We start from the raw sequence: 18397 nt of genomic DNA, 5'->3' as shown, positions 1-18397 counted from the left end.
TATGAAAGCAATAGCTTTGATACTTAAGGAATAAAATGGACCTAAACACAAAACTTAACCAAAATTGTCAATTTTCTAAGTATAAAAAGGGCACATAATTCTGTCAAAATGCACGCCAGAGTTATCTAACTTTGCCTGCCCAGTCCCCTCATGATAGTAAGTAAGTGTACCAAGTTTGAATACAATAGCATTGATACTTTCTGAAAAAAAAGGACCTAAACGCAAAACTTAACCAAAATTTTCAATTTTCCAAGTATAAAAAGGGCACATATTTCAGTCAAAATGCATGCCAGAGTTATCTAACTTTGCCTGCCAAGTCCCCTCATGATAGTAAGTAAGTGTACCAAGTTTGAATGCAATAGCATTGATACTTTCTGAGAAAAGTGGACCTAAACGCAAAACTTAACCGGACATTGACGCCAAGGTAATGACAATAGCTCATTATTTTTTTTCAAAAAATAGATGAGCTAAAAAACAAGACTGAAAGCCAAAAAGTTAACCTCAATTGTTACAATTTCATCGATATCATAAACACCGCGGGCGCCAGTCTAAAACACATAAGTTGTTTCCTGTGGCTGCAGGTTTTAACAAGTTATATTATGCATTCGTATTTTGGAATCGTTAACTTTTATCTGTATACACCCCTGAAGAAAACGTGTAGTCGAAAGCGCTAGGGTTTAAGATACACATCTTTTACATTGTTTGAACAATTTCTTTCCATATATATATATTGGCAATCAACATAAAACAAAATGAGCTCATGGTCACGTTTTTACCCAGGTTCAATAGGGGCAAGCTATATATAATTGAAACGACAATCCTTGCGGATTTTATTTGTAAAGACAACAAAATCACCAAAATAAACATGTTTAATTATTTACATATAACATAAAACAACAGCATTAGGGATATGCGCTCTGTCTTAACAAAACAACCACAATAAAATTACGCACGAATATAGACAATATTAAACTTGGTAAGCAAAACAATATAAACACATAAAAATAAATGCAAAAGATGACCGGTTAAAGTTTAGATGCTATTATATCTTTTAATATTAAAATCCTCTTAACAAATATCTCACGATTTTAAAGATATTTACACAATTCAGACATTGGCATAAACAATCATGCAATAATTTAGACAGACCCTGATCCATATGAGGTACACAAGCAATTGAAACGTGCCTACGGGTACTTTCCATAGACATCATTACCCTATATTTACTTATTCAAATGATTATTTGACGTAGACAAACATATAAACACATTTTAATTAATATTGCATTTCATACGGTATTACGAATATAGCACAATAATTATATTGTTACCAAATAATTAAATTTGTATTTGGTAACATGTGTTGTTTAGCTACACATACAAATTAACGCAAAATGTGTTTTTTTTTTATGTATCAATTGATCAACATGGCACACAATTTACAAACATCAAGCTATTTTCAGCTATTAAAAAACAGAACAAACATGTTCCATGCATTCAATAAAAGTTAAATATAAACATTCCCAAATATGAGAAAATCTGGTCATAACACATTTGCTGAACTTGTAGTGGAAGAGTTACAGAAACTGGCCCCACTGAAAGCAAATGTGGGATTGTCAATGTGAAAGGTGAAACACACTGTTACAAAACTAATAAAATGTCAAACTTTATCGTAAGCAATATGCCAATACTGTTGACGTTTAATATAAGCACATTCATAAGTGTATATTTAAAAAAAATTGCAAAGCAAACATCTTAGTTTTTATTTTTAGCTCGGTATTTTCGGAGAAAATTCGAGGTATTGTCATACAGATCGTCGTGTCGTCCGCCGTCCGCGTCGTGCTAAAATCTTAACATTGGCTCTAAAATCAAAGTGCTTCCAACTACTACTTTCAAACTTCATATGTAGATGCACCTTGATGAGTTCTACACACCACACCCGATTTGGGGTCACTAGGTCAATGGTCTAGTCACAGTGACCTCTAAAATAAATTCAGACAAGCTTTCATTTATTCAAAACTGCACCCGTAGCCGAGCGTGGCACCCTTTATGCGGTGCTCTTGTTTAAGCAAATTGTATTGCTCTGTTGTATTACTAATAGAGAAAATTTCATTTCTTGACTATTGTTAGCATATGGCAACACTCCCTTAATTTCTCATTGACTGATTTCAAATTACATGGTACTATTTTTTCTTTAGATAATCTAAAACAAAATTAAACAAATTTTAAGTAGGTGATCTTAATAAAAAGCACTTCATATAACAATGTGTTTCTATTGCCTTAAGAATATTTTTCTCTTCAGAAGTTGTTACTGTACATTATTTTAACAGTTTAATACATATTTTAGCATTGGCACAAGAAATGTTTTTTATAACAATGGTTTGTACAAATTAATGTTTACAGTGAGTTTATCTTATAAAAATGGCAACAATACATGAATACATTACATTTAAAATACAATTGTTTTACAGTTGCTATATGTATATATTGCAAAATATACATATACACTTGATACAGTGATCAAGAAATCTTGATTAAATTACTCACTGATTAAAGAGGATACAATCTGGTCGTCGTTATGTACATATACAAATATAAAGCATAATAAACTATTATGTCTGAAAACAAATTTTAACACGTATGACCATGTTAGTATATGATAAAAGAACACAACTTAACAATCTTTAGCCATTTTTCATAAAACTCTAAAACAAATTAAATATTTATTTTTTAATTCAGTTTCATTTAAAGCTTTTCAACAAGAGTCATACTCTAATCATTTAACAAACAATATCCACTGAAATCAACAAAGTACTAGTAGTAAATACAGAATCGATTATTTTAGGTAGATTAAATAATTTTGCACATAATTTATTTATATTCCCATGAAATACATAGTATGTTACTAAAAAAGATTCATGATCGAATACCGACCCAAATGAGCCAATTGACTAGTATTGTTTTCAGAAAGTTGATAGACAAAAATCTGAAGCGTAAACATTTTACACCTTTCTGAACAAATATTTTAAATTAGCTTATCTATATTAACGGGTTAAAAACAGACAACTGAAACTCGTCTTATAACATGAAAATATTCCAATATTTTTTTTCCAGTTACCAGCATCATTTAAACAGCTTTGGCAATCTTAAAAAATCTTTGATAACATTGTATTTCCCATTTATTTACCATCATCAGGATCAATATCTGTAGTGAAAGTTTCATAATACAGGCAAAGACATTGCATAGACATGCAATATGTGTGCTTTTAAAATTACTTTAAATGCTTTGTTAAACCAGGGACCTATACAAACAAATTGGTTGGTCACATAGAAAATAAAACGTCAACTATTGTTTTTCTTTGAATACAACTTGGCTGGTCACATACACAATAGAGCATAAACTATTGTTTGTCTTTGAATACAACTTGGCTGGTGCCATAAAAAATGTGGCTATTGACATGACTTTCTGGCTTTCCGCTTGAATTCTTGTGATGTGTCATTCTGCCATTTCGATTTGAACAAGGTCATTCATTTCCATCCGTCATAATATTCAAAGAGTCAGAGTAAGTGCTGACCAAACCAGGCGGTATGTAGAGACTAGCAGAACTAAATCAGTATTTATCTCTGAGCTTCTTAGGTTTGACTGGGGTCAATATGGTCACAACTGCTGCAACAGTCTGTGTTTCTGACTGGATGATTTGATTTCGTCAAAAGGCATCTGAAAAAAAGACTTGTTACTGTAATTGTCAGTTTTTCATTTTATTTTTGATACCGATGGAAAAAAAGAACACGCAGAGCACTTGGTATTTCAAAATGATACAACTAATCTGATTTGAATCCATCGAGAAAATGATGGTCCTGAGACTATTCATAAAATAATAATTAATAATAAATGATTTAATTGAAGTGTATTCTTTTTATTACCAAATCATTTGGATTGTGATTTGATGAATATACATTTTGCCTTCGGAATCAAATGTTGTTTTTTTGAAGTAGTGAAAGGGTTTGCCACCATTCAACCACAATTTGCTTTTTTCTCAAAATTCCACATATGTCAAAGAAAACGAATTCAAAATACATAAGTAGGCAAGCTCAAAGTATGGAATGGAAAATATGTTTAGTTTAATCACACTAGAAACAATACTTTTCGAGTTTAGACTATGCATAAAAATCCAACAGCAGGATGTACGTATGGACGGACAAAGGTATATCTACATTCACCCACACATCTATGAACTTGGGGGCGTAAAAAAACATGCACATGACTTGAACACTCACCTGAGGTTCGCTCTGCATTTTGTTCACAGACTGAGGGTCCTTCACCATGGAGATTCCAGAATATCAAGATGATGACTGCTTAAGGTGCAAATGCTTCAAGAACAAACTCAACGCCTTGCTATCCGGGTTTCTGCAATTTAGTATGCAATGTATAAATTAAGACAACAATTTTTAAGACTTAATAAGCATTTCAATAAAATTGTAAAGTATCAAAATGCGGGTTCAACCCTGGCAACACACATGATACTCTCTCATAAAGCCATTCATTAACTTAATAACAAACAAACTAGAGCTTTGTCACAGATGTGACGAATACCCCCACATGAAGAGGGGATGAAAGGTACTTGAAATAGGGAAACCCATGCTAAATGTGTAAAACGCACCTGTGACCCCTTGACCTAGTTTTTAGCCCGGATAGCCCATATTCGAACATCAAAGGTCATCTAGATTAAGTTTCCGACCAAGTTTGTTGAAGAGGGGATGATAAGTACTTAAAAAGGGGACAGACACCATACTGAATGTGTAAAACGCATTAAGTGACCCCGTGACCTAGTTTGTTCTCCCTGGAAGGGCCAGTGTTCAATCATGGCCTAGAGATCATCTATATTGAACTTCTGACCAAGTTTGGTGAAGATCGGAAGTAAACTTCGTCAATAAGAGAGCGAGAGCGGACATCATGCTCAATGCATTAAACGCACTAAGTGACCCCGTGACCTAGGTTTTGGCCTGGCATGGCCAATGTTCAAACTTGGCCTAGAGATCATCTAAATAAAACTTCAAACTAAGTTTGGTGAAGATTGGATGAAAATTACTTGAATCAAAGAGCTGACAACATGCTGAATGTTTAAAACGCACTTAGTGACACCGTGACCTATGATTTGACCCGGCATGACCCATATTTAAACACTTAATACGGACAGACCGACAGACATGTTCACCCCTAAACTAAAAGCTACGAACATCACTGATCCCTCTTCGTAATTCAATGTTAGTTTTAAAACCATATTTACAGTTAATATGGAACCTGATTTTGTCCAGATTTAAAGAGTCAAATATGTTGGTACCTGCTGATAAATTGTTTCATGTTATTGTTGTTGTGGTTTTGAGTTGTAATGTAACTATAGATGTTAAATTTAAAATGCAAATTCGAGGGTTTAGCTTGAAACTTTTGCATTTTCTACACATTTCTATATAAGAAACAGTAGTTTGTGGCTGAACCCACTTAGATTAGATAAACTGGTCAATTAATTGAAGTGCAGAAACCCCAGTTTGTAATGAATTTTACCTATTGGGTATTTGTGAAAGCAAAAGGTTGAGGCTATTACGACTGGGTCTCCTGAATGCTTTGTCACAGTGAACTCGTTTGCAACAACAGGGTTACTTACCTATTGAGATGCAGAGTTTGATAATGTGGACATCGCTTCTGGGCTTGAACTTGTGAGTATAAGACTTCTGTGAACAGATAGAAAGACCTTAGGGCATCCCAGGAATGTGTCCCTGAAAACAAAATAATTTAATTGCATTCTGAAATGGCATCAATTATATAAGCAGTCAATCAATGTTGCTTGAGTAAAAAAATATTTAAGAAATAAATTATGTTTGAAGGATCTTGATACAAATGGGATAAAAACTAAACACTTGATACAAACATAGCCTTCTATAAATTGTACAGTTGACACAAACATCTTTTTTCCGCTGGAACCAATATTTATTAAGTAACGTGCAACACTAAAAAGGTGGAACGGACATAAGGAAGGCTGAAAGGAAGGACTGGGAGAATTACAGACAAGGACACATGTGTATGCCCCCCCACTGAGCCCTTTCAAGGCAATACAAATGGCGGCTATTATAAATATTTAACACTTACATAAATGATTTGTTTAAGTTAGCAGCCAGGATAGAGTTATATCAATATTAAACACACCCAAACTGTTTAAATTGAAATTTTGAGTGAAACACTGCACATTATAAATAATTAATTACATTACCAACCTACCTAATTGACGAGGCTATCTTGGCCACTGGCCAAGAAAGTATGGAGCCCCAGGTTCAGTGTGGCTCCACCTTGCGGGTAGGACTAGTTGAGCATTGGCCCCAAGGTCCTGGGCCAGGAAGTGTCACTGGGCCCTGGGCCCAGCTGACCAGACAGCCTGTTGTTCAGCTAGGTACCGATCTATGATTGCATGGGTTCCTGTAGGAACAGGCTTTTAAAACAAAATCCAGAAATTTAAATAATTATTGAAAATAAATGAAGAAAAAAAAATTGAAATGAGCTGAAGGCTTTTACATAATTATTTTTCTAAAATTAAATATAATTTTTACAATTTTATTAAAGCAGATTTTTCTGCAAGGATAAACTTTTGGTTCAGGGGCTGGATTTCGGTCGAAAATATACAAAACTTAATGCCCATGGGTGGTATTCCAGAAACATCTTAAGTCATTTCTTAAATATTTTCACTTAAGTTAAAAAATACAATGTTTTGCATTTCTTTACTCAATAAAGACATGCAAATTTTTTTGGTAACTCTCAAATAACATTGACATAATGATGTTATTTTGATGTAATTTTCGATGCCTAACTATTGCAGTATGAAATAAAACACTGAAGAAAAATTCCCAATTTAAGGGTAAAAATAAAATTTAACTTAATATGCTTCTGGAATGCCACTCCTGACCTTCTATGATTAAAATTGATATCAGATCAAGTGCTATTTGCATTTTACGTGTGATCAATCTAAAAGCACATAATTCCCACTTGATGCTAGGAACTTTTCAGGCACATAAAATACTGATGTTAAGTGAAGTATACGAGCCTCATTCTGGGAAAATAGGGCTTAATGTATGTGCAGTCTGCACAGGCTAATCTGAGATGACACTTTAATAGGACTTTATGTACGTGCAGTCTGCACAGGCTAATCTGGGATGACACTTTAATAGGACTTAATGTATGTGCAGTCTACACAGGCTAATCTGGGATAACAATTTAATAGGACTAAATGTATGTGCAGTCTGCACAGGCTAATCTGGGATGACAATTTAATAGAACTTAATGTATGTGCAGTCTGCACAGGCTAATCTGGGATGACAATTTAATAGGACTTAATGTAGGTGCAGTCTGCACAGGCTAATCTGGGATGATAATTTAATAGAACTTAATATATGTGCAGTCTGCACAGGCTAATCTGGGATGACAATTTAATAGGACTTAATGTAGGTGCAGTCTGCACAGGCTAATCTGGGATGACAATTTAAGCACATACATGAAGCCGCATATCCCAGAACACCGCTAAGATACTACTTATTGTTCTTGTTGCTGCTGCTGCTGCGACTGGGCCATAGACAGAGATGGAGCAAGTCCTGACGCTGAAGTCGCCACCCCAAACCTGAAAATTGCCAAGAACAACTGTTGTTGAATGGCGTCAATCGCATACTGCTCTCCAGGCCTAAGGTTCACATTATTCGAGAACAACATATCGAGGTCAGTCACATTAACGGACGTGTCACGCAACGCCTGCTCTACCTGTTGGATCAGATCATTTCAGTTTATGCGACTTGTCCGGCCTAATTTGTCGACGCCCATCATCCAATTGTTGCTAAGCGACATCGATGCCGAGACGGAAGTCGAACTCACCAAGGCTCTGCTGTTGTAAGTGTTGATGTAGCCAACATGGGAGAAGATATTGCTAGGAGGCTTGGTAGTCTGACGCAAGACGTCTTCGTGCTGAATTTCTTAAGCAATTGTAGTATTTGTGCAAGAAGGGGGTTGTCATCGACTTTCACTTCAATGACGTTTGTCATGTTTGCTAGTTAAGTTCATTGAAAAGGAAATGGAAAGTAAACTTAAACCGGATTGTTTAGTGACACATGAATAAGCCTTGCAACACCTTACCTTACAGACCTGTTTTTTAAATGCCAAACATTGTGCCTATTATTGATATTTAGAATATTGCAATTAATTTTTCACTAATTAGAACTCAGAATAACGTAGTATCAATGTTTTACGCGCACCAACTTGAAATTGGAATTTTTTGTGTTTGTAGCAAGGTGTAATATTTATTTTTTTGTAAATCAAAAACAGGCATTACTTGAGCAAGTGAGACTGTACACCTTTAATTGTGTGACTATAGAACTTTAAATGTGAGACTTCATAATTTTAAATGATACTCAGCAATTTAAAATGTGAGACAACACAACTTTAAATGTAACAATCTACATTTTTAAATGTGAGTCTGCACACCTTTAAATGTGAAAGTTTATGACTTATACCTGAGACTTAACAACTTTTAATGTGAGACAATATAACTGTATGGCATTTAATAAGAAACAATAGATGTGAGTTCAAAATAGTTATTAAACTAAGTGAAATAAGCAAACTAGAGCTTTGTCACAGACGTGACGAATACCCCCACATGCCGCATTGACACATAATATTTTGCATGTCATCTTCACAAAAAACAGCGGACACCATGCTCAATTTTTAAAACGCGCTAAGTGACCCCTTGACCTAGTTTTTGACCCAGAAAGGCCCATGTTCTAACTTGGCCATAAGATCATCTCCATAAAACTTCTGACCAAGTTTGGTGAAGATCGAATGTAAACTACTTGAATTAGAGAGCGGACACCATGCTGAATGTTAAAAAATGCACAAAGTGACCTGGTGACCTAGTTTTAGGCCCGGGATGGCCCATGTTCTAACTTAGCCTAGAGATCATTAAGATAAAACTTGTGACCAAGTTTAGTGAGGATTGGATGAAAACTACTTTAATTAGAGAGCGGACAACATGGTGAGGTTTAAAACTCACTAAGATACCCCGTGACATAGTTTTTGACCCGGCATGACCCATATTCAAACTTGACCTAGACATCATCTAGATACAACTACTAACCAAGTTTGGTGAAGATTGGATGAAAACTACTTGAATTATAGAGCAGAAAACATTGTGATGTTCAAAACGCAGTAACTGACCAACTGACCATGTTTTTGACCTGGCATGACCCATATTCAAACTTGACCCAAACATTATCAAGATACAACTTCTGACCAATTTTGGTGAAGATTGGATAAAAACTATTTGAATTAGAGGGTGGACAACATGGTGAGGTTTAAAACACACTAAGTGACCCCGTGACCTAGTTTTTGACCCGGCATGGCCCATGTTCGAACTTGACCTACACATCATCTAGTTACAACTTCTGACAAAGTGTGGTGAAGATCTGATTTAAACTACTTGAAATAGAGAGCGGACACCATGTTCAATGTGTAAAACGTATTAAGTGACCCTGTGACCTAGCTTTTTATCTGGTATGGCCCATGTTCGAACTTGGCCTTCAGATCATCTAGATAAAACTTCTGACCAAGTTTGGTGAAGATCGGATGAAAACTACTTGAATAAGAGAGAGGACACCATGCTGAATGTTAAAAAACGCACTAAGTGACCCCTTGACCTAGTTTTTGACCCGGCAAGGCCCATGTTTGAACTTTGCCTTAAGATCATCTAGATACAACTTCTAACCAAGTTTGGTGAAGATCGGATGAAAACTACTTGAATAAGAGAGCGGACATCATGCTGAATGTTTAAAACGCACTAAGTGACACCGTGACCTAGTTTTTGACCCGACAAGGCCCATGTTCGAACTTAGCCTCGGCATCATGTAGATGCAAGTTCTGACCAAGTTTAGTGAAGATCGGATGAAAACTACTTGAATTAGAGAGCGGACACTTAATACGGACCGACAGACAGACCGACAGACAAGTTCACTTCTATAAACCTCCTAAACTTCGTTTGTGGGTGTATAATTAAGCCAGTTATTCTGATAAAAAACTTTAACATGTGCTATAACTAGGGGCTAGCTCTGTGCAGAGTTTATTTTTACCATTTTTGGATTGGGACAATTAAAAATCATAGTGTTTTGAATTAAATTGGGAAAATGGTTGTAGTTTTTGCTAAACATAATTTAAAAAATTGAGAATAAGTGCTATCAAGATAAATTGCACTACGGTTCAACTTATAGAGCTGCATAAGGAAACAAACTCAATTTGTAACCTATTAAAACATTGTTTCGGGTCAAACCTTGAATTGAGAACTATAGCCAGTAATTATGGAAAAAATAAACTGTTTAAGATTAGGTATGGGACTCAATTTTGGCCCCAATTTCGTCAAATGAATAACACTGTATGATCTCACCTGAAGCTCAAGAAGCTAAGCTGATATGCTGGCCTAGCTGATATTGCCAAAGGCTGAATTTGAGTTCTGATTAACTCAATGTTGCAATCAAAACATTCTTTTTCTTCCGGGAAACCATGAATTGAGAACTTTAGCCAGTAATCATGGATATAGACTTTATGAGATAAGAATGGGGCTGAATTTCGGCCCCAATTTCAACAAAATAATTAACACTGTAAGGTCTCACCTGAAGTTCAAGAAGCTGAGATGACATGCTGGCCTTGCTGATATTGCTAAGAGACCAGTTTGAGTTTTGATTTCTTCAGGTTGAGAGTCGAAGGGCGTATTGGACCACACAACAAAACTGCTGTTATTTTTCAAAGCCTTTTCTCACATCAATTCAATGCGAGGCCTTTTGGACTCGGAGTGCTAAGTGCTCATAACAGAAACTAGACGTGTTCACTTTAAGCACCTTGTTCAAAATAGTGGGCGTAATTTGCGTCTGTTGCACACCCCATGGATGTATGGATCTCTTAGTGTTTACAACAAAGTCATTACTGCCTTTCTGTGTCAGCATGGATGTATTGTGCTCTGGGTGTTTACATCCAAGTCATTACTGCCTTTCTGTCTCAGCATGGATGTATCGTGCTCTGAGTTCTCAGCAAAGTCATTACTGCCTTTCTGTGTCAGCATGGATGTATTGTGCTCTGGGTATTTACATCCAAGTCATTACTGCCTTTCTGTGTCAGCATGGATGCATCGTGCTCTGAGTTCACAGCAAAGTCATTACTACTTTTCTATGTCAACAAGGATGTATTGTGCTCTGTGTTCACAACCAAGTCATAACTGCCTTTCTGTGTCAGCATGGATGTATTGTGCTCTGTGTTCACAGCCAAGTCATATCTGCCTTTCTGTGTCAGCATGGGTGCATCGTGTTCTGTGTTCACAGCCAAGTCATTACTGCCTTTTGTGTCAGCATGGATATATCTTGCTCTGGGTGTTCACAACCAAGTCATTACTGCCTTTCTGTGTCACCATGAATGTATTGTGCTCTGAGTGTTCACAGCATAGTTATTACTTCCTTTCTGTGTCAGCATCCATATATCTTGCTCTGGGTGTTCACAGCATAGCCATTACTGCCTTTCTGTGTCAGCATGGATATATCTTGCTCTGGGTGTTCACAGCATTGCCATTACTGCCTTTCTGCGTATGCGTGGATATATCGTGCTCTGGGTGTTCACAGCATAGTCATGACTGCCTTTCTGTTTCAGCATGGATGTATTGTGCTCTGTGTTCACAGCCAAGTCATTACTGCCTTTCTGTGTCAGCATGGGTGTATCGTGTTATGTGTTCATAGCCAAGTCATTACTGCCTTTCTTTGTCAGCATGGATGTATTGTGCTCTGGGTGTTCACAACCAAGTCATTACTGCCTTTCTGTGTCAGCATGGATGTATTGTGTTCCGGGTGTATACAGCATAGTCATTACTAACTTTGTGTCAGCATGGATGTATTATGCTCCGGGTGTTCACAGCATAGTCATTACTGCCTTTCTGTGTTAGCAAGGATATATCTTGCTCAAGGTGTTCACAGCATAGTCATTACTGCCTTTCTGTGTCAGCATGGAAATATCTTGCTCTGGGTGTTCACAACCAAGTCATTACTGCCTTTCTGTGTCAGCATGGGTGTATTGTGTTCACAGCCAAGTCATACTGCCTTTCTGTGTCAGCATGGATGTATTGTGCTCTGGGTGTTCACAACCAAGTCATTACTGCCTTTCTGTGTCAGCATGGATGTATTGTGCTCTGGGTGTTCACAACCAAGTCATTACTGCCTTACTGTGTCAGCATGGATGTATGGCGCTCTGGGTGTTCACAACCAAGTCATTACTGCCTTTCTTTGTCAGCATGGATGTATCGTGCTCTGGGTATTGACAACCAAGTCATTATTGCCTTTCTGTGTCAGTAACATTGCCAAAAGTCCGTTCTATTATGATATTTTGGCCGCTGAGAGGACAATCTGGGGCAGTCCGCAACCCTACTGTTGTCCAAACTATCAACAGCAGATGTATCCCACTAGGAAAGCTTACGCTTTTATTGTTCCTTGATTTTCTTCCGTTCAATTTCTGTTTGTCTCATAAAGATTGGAACAACTTATTGAATTTTTTATTCTTCATGATATTTGTTGTGATGTCCAACAGCAACAACTGACTGTTAGCGTTACCATAACTACTGCTATAACTGTTTGTGTCTGTAACACTCGTCCCTTTCAGGCCCACGTGGAACTCTAGCTTAACAAAACTACCCAGACTTATGTTTGGAAAACGTGACGTGGGCATTGCGTTTGTTCAGAACAGAATCATGCTCAGAATTTGCTGCAGAACGGAGTTGTTCAACGATGCTGACTTTTTGAGGCAGGCGGTAAAGGGAGAGGAGCTAGAAGTCAAGGGAGGGGAAGGGTCGTTCTGGACTGGGGCTCCTGCAGGCGGGACTGGTGCGGTTGCTGGGCCAACTCGATATCAATGCTGGTGCTCTGCTGAAAACAACAACAACACAGTGGGTGATAGGAACTTGTTGCAAATTATTTTACAATCTATCACAAATTATGCCTCTTGACTGGCTGGGAAGGTTTTCAACAACATGAATTTCTAATCTGGCATTTTATTGGTTCCTTGTCCTTAATAGCATGAAGATAAATACAATTAAGTCATTTTGTATAAAAACAAGAAAAGTTTTGGCTTATGCTATACTTATCTGTTCATTTATATCTATTTTTACTCCATTTTCAGAGATGTATTTTCATAAGCCAATATGCGGATCACTAATGTTAGAAAGTGTCGTCTCAGATAAGCATGTGAAATTCACATCAGCTTATAAGGGAGGGTACTTTCTGACTAGACTGGATTTTCATAAAGAGGATTATTTGTTCAATGAAAAATACCTTTAAGAGGAAAGTGTTGTCCATGATTAGCCTGTGTGGGCTGCACAGGCTAATCTGTGACAACAATTTAAGCACATGCATTAGGCCCCATTTTTCCACATCACAGCTTATTTATCTATTAGCCAATTTTTTGCTGCATAACAAAAAGAAGGAAAACCATCTGGTTAAACATTTAATATTTTTTTTTTGTACTTATTCTATTAATCAGGTCTACGCTGCTGACCAAGGCCTTTTTTCCAGACGCTAGGCATAAATGGGTTAATAGTCCTTGTAAATTTAACTTAAATGGGAAATTTGTTAGCTTTTGGGGTAATACCGAGAATTCTTTTTCTCAGCAAAGTAAGAAAATAGATATGTTTACGAGCACCTGCGGAAACATGTAAACTTCCTCACTCCACTGAAAACAATAATTGACTGTCTTACCCCAAAAGCAAACAAATGTTCCTTTTTGAATATTCGCAATAATGGCATCAGTTATATCAGAAGTCAATCAATGTTGTTTGATTAAAAATATATTTAAGAAATAAAGTATGTTTGATGGATCTTCATACAAATGAGATATAAACTAAACACTTGATAAAAACATTATATGTCCCTTTGGGCCTTAAATAAGGATGAAAGGAAGGACAGGGAAAATTACAGACAAGGACAAATTTGTATGCTTCCACTCCCATCAAGCCCTTTCAAGGCAATACAAATGGCAGCTATTATAAATAGTTTACAATTACATAAATGATTTGTTTTAGTTAGCAGTACGAATAGAGTTTTATTAATATTAAACACACACAAACTATTTTTATTGACATTTGGAGTAAAACACTACAAATTATACATGGTAAATTAAATTACCAACACACCTTATTGACGAGGTAGTCTTGGCCCCTGGCCAAGAAAGTATGGAGCCCCGGATTCAGAGTGGCTTCATCCTGTGGGTAGTACTATTTGAACATTTGTCCAAAGGTCCTGGACCAGGAGGAACAGGCTCTTAAAACAAAATGCAGGAATTAAATTAAATATTGAAAATAAATGAAGAAAACAATTTTTAAATGTGCTGAATGCATTTAAATATTTTTTTACTCAAATTAAAGAGAATTCAACAATCGATTTAAGCAGATATTTTAATTATGCAAGGAGAAAATTTTGGTTCAGGGTTTGAATTTTGGCCCAAAAATAGACAAAACTATGTTCTGACCTTCTATGACTAAAATTGATATCAGATCAACTTTTATTTATTATTTATTTTCCAAGTTTGATCAATTTAAAAATGAATAATTCACATTTGATGTTAGGAGCTTTTCTTCAATCAGGCAGAAAAAGGACTGATGTTAAGTGAACTATATGAGCCTCATTCTTGGAAAATAGGACATGATGTATGTGCAGTCTGCGCAGGCTAACCTGGGATGACACTTTCATAGGACTAAATGTATGTGCAGTCTGCACAGGATATTCTGGGATGACACTTTAATAGGACTAAATGTATGTGCAGTCTGCACAGGATATTCTGGGATGACACTTTAATAGGACTAAATGTATGTGCAGTCTGCAGAGGCTAATCTGGGATGACACTTTAATATGACTTGATGTATGTGCAGTCTGCACAGGCTAATCAGAGATGACACTTTAATAGGACTTAATGTATGTGCAGTCTGCACAGGCTAATCTGGGATGACACTTTAATATGACTTGATGTATGTGCAGTCTGCACAAACTAATATGGGATGACACTTAAATAGGACTTAATGTATGTGCAGTTTGCACAGGATATTCTGGGATGACACTTTAATATGACTTAATGTATGTGCAATCTGCACAGGATATTCTGGGATGACACCTTAATAGGACTTAATATATGAGCAATCTGCACAGGCTATTCTGGGATGACACTTTAAGCACATACATGAAGCCCCGTATCCCAGAGCATCGCTCAGATACTACTTGTTGTTCTTGTTGCTGCTGCTGCTGCTGCTGCTTTGACTGGGCCATAGACAGAGATGGAGCGAGTCCCGACGCCAAAGTTGCCACCTCAAACCCGGGAATTCTCAACAACAACTGTTGTTAAATGGCGTCAATCCCATACTGGCATAAGGTTAACATTATTCGAGAGCAACTTATCGAGGTCAGTCGCAATAAGGGACAAGTCACGCAACACCTGCTCTATCTGTTGGATCAGTTTGTTTCTGTGTAAGCGACTCGTCTAGAACAATTTGTCAATTCCCAGCATTGAATTGTTGCTAAGCAACATCGATGCTGGGATGGAAGTCGAACTCGTCAAGGCTCCGCTGTAAGAAGTGTTGATGAAGCCAACATGGGAGAAGATGTTTGGAGGCTTGCTACTCTGACGCAAGACGTTTTTGTGCTGAATTACTTAAGCGAAGGGGTCAGGATTGTCATCGACTTTCACTTCAACGATGTTTTTATCTTGGCGGCTTATAGTGTTTGCTGAAAAGAAAATAGAAAGTAAACTAAAACCCGATTGGTTTAGACTTAGTGACAAATAAATTTGCCCTGCAACAAAATACTTAACACACCTGCTCTTCAATGCCAAACGTTGCGTCTATAATTGATATTTAGAATATTGCAATTATTGTTTTACCAATAAGAACTCAGAATAGCGTTGTATCAATATGTTATGCCCCAAAAACTTAATATTAACATTTTTGGGTTTAAAACAACGAAAAATACATAGTTAAGTACAGTTCATAGCAATGTGTAATTCTTTTTTTAACAAGAGATGTGTTTGTCAGAAACACAATGCCCCTACTGCGCTGCTTTGATTATATATTTTTGTTTTTGATTATAACCCTTTACAAATACTACTTCCCTTGTAAAAATGATCTGTACCTGCCAAATGCTAAATATAAATTATCTCCCTTTTAAGTGTGTTACTTCCATTGGATTTGTTTTTACCTTTAATCTTGAAGGATGACTTTGACCTTTCACCACTTAAATTTTGCAACTCCATAAGATACACTTGCATGCCAAATATCAAATTGCGATTTTTAATATTGCAAAAGTTATGGCCTATGTTAAAGTTTTCAGACGGACGGACTGCCATACAGTTTAACTGCTATTTTGCCACCCTACCGGGGGCATAAAAATAAACAAGAAATATCTTTAAAAAAGATATACGGCGTAAATAGTTTAATGAATGAGATCAAGGATAGCGAATGTCTTTTTCTGTGCAGTTCTTAGCTGCATCACACGCAGTACGGGATGTTACGGGGAGTTTTCGCGGCTTATTTTACATTATAACATATTGCTGGTCATAAACCTATAGATACAAAACAGAAAACCAAAAGAAGAATGGAAGTGAAATTTAAACATATGAGTCAACCGGCCACACGAGAAGTATCCGTATTTATAGGCGCGTTCTTCGAACAAACCTGTTTTAGTGGTTTGTCGGGCATTGCTATTTGATTCGATTATAAACAGTATCAATTATCATCGTGCTAATGCTTAAAGTGATATTATGGGCATTTTGCACTGTTGAATTGAGCTGAAAAGAATTAACAGGTCAAAATAGTTAGTTAAAATGTGGTTACTGATTAATTATCTGCAACTCACCTTGCTACCAGTTGTTTATAAAAATATATTTTATATTCGATATTCTTACGTGACCCACCCAGTCCTGTAAGCTGAAATGATCCGTAAAACAATTTCGTGTCTTTGTGTCGTATGAACAAATCTGCACTAAAACTAAATTTAGGTTCAACTCGTAAACGCATGATCAGTTGTCAAACGAAAGTACGGTTGATATTCAAATGCATTATTTTTCTCTTTCTGGTATATTGTTTTAGTATGATGATGCTGCATTAATTAATATAAGTGTATATGAAGTAGAAACATCAAAAATAATCAACGGTTGCAATAGACACCTATAAACTTTTACATGCTCATAATATCACTTTAGTACATTAGGCAATATGGACGAATGATTATTGCTAAATTTATCAACAATAATATTTATCATTGTATTGTTGAAAACACATTAAGAATCTATTATTTACATACCATAATTATATTGCTGAATATCTTCATTTAACACATTTCTGGTCTAAAGAAAATTCCAGGTCACCTAGTTCACGGATAGCGTCTTTGTTATATAACGATCATTTTACTGGCCGCCAACTCCGGTGATGACCTGTATATAAACTCTGAATGTCCGCGAATTGACCCGATATACCTCGCGGGTTGAAATGCAATGCTTTAAAGTGAGGCCTCGCTTCCATTGCTCTTTATACTTTTACATGTTAACATGTTGACAGGAATAAGGAAGTAAGTACTAAATATGAGAACATAGCCTTTTAAGTATAAACGCTCTTGCGCTGGTAATACTCTGAAAATAAAAGGTGTACGCACAAACTGTATTGATGTCGAGAATTGAGTGTAAAACTGTTCTATCTATTAAGCCTTTTCATTCGAGATAAAATTGTTTCATACAGTAAAACAGTGTTACAAAGACGCGGATATGTTTCCAATGTTCTGGTGGTATACTCAAATCAGCCAATGGAATAAATGAAGTGTATTCATTCGTACCTAGCCGCGGGAAATTTTATTGGAATTTTATTGGACACTTACAAAGGTCAGGCTAAGGTGAAAAGCTGGCTTATGCAGCTTACGCCGAATAAAAAAAACAGGCATGACTTCAGTAATTTTAAGTGGGAGACTGTCCCCCTTAATAGTTTTGACTAAAACAATGTGAGAATTAACAACTTAAAATGTATGACTATATAATTTTAAATGTGATTCTCTGCAACTTTAACTGTAAAACAATACAACTTTTAACATGACACTAAACAACTTAAAATATGAGACTGTACACATTTAAATGTGCATAACTTATTACGCAAGACTAAACAACTTTAAAGGATAGACAATACAACAAATCATAAGACACGATACTGTAAGTATATGAGTACTTGATCACACATGTTTTACCTATGGATTAGACAGAAATGCAAAAACAGATGAAAGTCTATGGTGAATTAAGTATATGATACTCTGTCTTGCTACCAGGG

General features: G+C 36.3%; 1 long non-coding RNA gene across 9 annotated transcripts in view; it reads right to left on the bottom strand.

Annotated features, from left to right (window-relative positions):
- Positions 1 to 854: 854 nt before the first annotated feature.
- Positions 855 to 18397, bottom strand: part of LOC127866224 (uncharacterized) — a 207073-nt gene continuing 189530 nt past the window's right edge. For 5 of the 9 annotated variants that reach the window (XR_008042894.1, XR_008042895.1, XR_008042896.1 and 2 more), the window contains 4 exons: positions 6274 to 7797; positions 5663 to 5774; positions 4278 to 4407; positions 855 to 3717 (listed from right to left, as the gene is read on the bottom strand). This is a non-coding gene — a long non-coding RNA (uncharacterized LOC127866224). The remainder of the gene's footprint in view (positions 3718 to 4277; positions 4408 to 5662; positions 5775 to 6273; positions 7798 to 18397) is intronic. The other 4 variants (XR_008042900.1, XR_008042902.1, XR_008042899.1 and 1 more) reach the window with 4 other exon arrangements.

Source organism: Dreissena polymorpha, chromosome 2 (assembly GCF_020536995.1).
Source record: "Dreissena polymorpha isolate Duluth1 chromosome 2, UMN_Dpol_1.0, whole genome shotgun sequence".
Taxonomy (NCBI): Eukaryota; Metazoa; Mollusca; class Bivalvia; order Myida; family Dreissenidae; genus Dreissena; species Dreissena polymorpha.
Note: the sequence above shows the minus strand (reverse complement) of the source record. Positions and strands in the feature narration are given on the sequence as shown.